The following is a 2,500-nucleotide window of genomic DNA, read 5'->3' as shown; positions in this document are numbered from 1 at the left end:
TCTGCTGCAGCAAATGAAACAGGAGCTCTCCGATTCGTCTGGTTCCCAGGGTCAGAGTCGCACATATACTGGGGGGTCTGAAACAACTTGGGGTCACCCCAAAACAGGGAGACCCCAACTCTCTTTCAGCCCTTCTATTGTGAGGCTACTGTACGTCCATATGGCCTGTTGTTTATACTATGGCTGCCCCAACTGTACACTGTGCTCTAGACCAATCTCTAGCCCTTATCCCGCCTGGTGACCTCCACACCCCCCCAACACCCCTCTTTGTCTGGGGTGCCCATGGCTGATGCCAGCCCTATAGAAAATATCCTCCATCATCTTCCGATTAGTTACGAGCTATTGACTCTCAATGCAGCCAGCGCATAAGGCTGAGAGGACGTACGCGTCAGTCTGGTGAATATATATGCATGTACACACACAGAGACAGAGATAGACACACACACACACACACACACACACACACATACACATACATACCACATACCACATACACACACACAGCAGTCATAGCGCAATACAAATTGACAGTAAGAGTATTTGGCGGAAATGTTACACACCACCACACACATAAGCATACATTGCCAAGGGCATCCACCAATATGCTGTCACTCTTCGTTTCTGGTGGCGTATCCAACACTAACAGACACCCAGGGGGGTTGTAAGGGACGTATATGTCCCTGGGGGGTCAAACTGTGTTTGGCCCAGCGTGTGTGTGTGTGTGTGTGTACGTCTGTGTATACAGTATGTGTCTGCGTATGCATGTGTGTGTGTGTGTATGTGTGTGAGTGTGTGCATAAGGGGAAGTTTGGAGGGGTGTAGAGCAGGGGTGCTGTTCTAATTCCATGGCCCACACCAGTGTGGGATTAGAGGGCCTCTCACTCAGAACACGGGACACAATTAACCCCGTTTGCTTGATTGACTGGGAGCAGCTCCAGAGGCCTTTGTATGGCCAGTCAGCTCTCGACCACGCCGGGCTCGTTAAAGACGCCCAGGCAGCGTGGCCCCCCGCTGCCGTGCACACACACACTCACACACACACACACAGGCACGCACGTACGCACACACACACTCTCACATACACACACAGACACACTCTCCCTCTCTCTCTCTCTCTGTCTCTCTCTCTCACACACACACACACACACACACACACACACACACACACACACACACACACACACTAACCTCCTGTACAGTTTGTATATTTTTTTCATTCCATATGCCCTGCATGCCCTGCTTCTTAATGATTGCTAAGCAGAGACGCCTCGGGATCAAGCGAGATTATTGTCAGCGCTTTAATGGTCTGTTGTTTGTGGTGGGATAATTGCAGTTTGAGAAACGAGGACATTAAGGGAAATGATGTCATAATATTGTTCTTTGGCTCTGGTTCTGTTTGCATTGTGACGTCATAGACACAGCAGGGTTCTGTAAACGCTCTTGGCACGGTGAGATATCGTGGGAGACAGCGCATTCACACACATCGTGCGGACTAACTCCGCAAGTGAGCTCAAGTATAGGCAAGGCTGTTTGGCTTTGCATAGAACCTATGACAAACAGTGGATTACGTGAAGAACTATAGATCAAAGATCGTATGCTATCCATGAGAGAATGTGAAAGTGAGGCTTTTCAAAACTCGATGATTGACTAATGGTGAGTGTAAGTGAAGTTCACACACACGCACACACACGCACACACACACACACACACACACACACACCGACACCCACACACAGACCATTTCAAAAACATCAAACGTTTCAAAATGAAAACATTGTATATTTAGTGATGAAAGTAAGATGCATGGTATGTGCAAGACTACAATATACAGTACAGATACATTTTCATCCATTAGGCTTAAAACAAGGAAGGTTATGCACCCCGAAGATTAACAGTAAGCCATACATCAAGAATGACATCTGGCTGAACTGGAGTGACTGGATATACACGCACTTGACATTACTTATTTGAAATGTTAATAAACTTCAGGGAATGACCCATTTCTCATTCACTGGATTGAGCTACCTTTTTCTGTAACAACAATTACCACCAACATCGTAGTGTGGCAATAAAGTCTGTCTGTCTGTCTGTCTGTCTATCTATCTATCTATCTATCTATCTATCTATCTATCTATCTATCTATCTATTTATCTATCTATCTATCTGTCTATCTGGCTGTCTGTCTGTCTATGTCCCTGTGCATTATTGCACTGATATAATATGGTCTGATGTGTTGTATGGCCACTGTAGTACTGCATGTCTACAACCTTTCTGTCAGGGATGTACAGGCTCCTTTCCAAAAACATGAATGTGGAACTAGTCTCTCTCTCCCTCTCTCTCTCTGACCCTGGGCGAGATGAATCTGTCTCTGTGAATTTGTCTTTTTCATCTGTCCTTTTCTCTCTCTGGGATGCAGGTGCACCCTTCCAGACATGTTTGGCTGTCCTCAGCAGTGGTCTTGGAGTGGAGAGCAAGCCACAGAGAGAGAGAGAGAGAGAGA

The 2,500-nt window shown here is 46.6% G+C and overlaps 1 long non-coding RNA gene across 1 annotated transcript in view; it reads left to right on the top strand.

Annotated features, from left to right (window-relative positions):
* Positions 1-1,456: 1,456 nt before the first annotated feature.
* LOC121697351 overlaps positions 1,457-2,500 on the top strand; it is a 1,666-nt gene continuing 622 nt past the window's right edge. Inside the window, exons 1-2 of the long non-coding RNA XR_006026430.1 lie at positions 1,457-1,653; positions 2,417-2,500. The exon at positions 2,417-2,500 is cut by the window's right edge and continues 622 nt beyond it. This is a non-coding gene — a long non-coding RNA (uncharacterized LOC121697351). The remainder of the gene's footprint in view (positions 1,654-2,416) is intronic.

This window comes from Alosa sapidissima, chromosome 22, assembly GCF_018492685.1.
Source record: "Alosa sapidissima isolate fAloSap1 chromosome 22, fAloSap1.pri, whole genome shotgun sequence".
Taxonomy (NCBI): domain Eukaryota; kingdom Metazoa; phylum Chordata; class Actinopteri; order Clupeiformes; family Clupeidae; genus Alosa; species Alosa sapidissima.
Note: the sequence above shows the minus strand (reverse complement) of the source record. Positions and strands in the feature narration are given on the sequence as shown.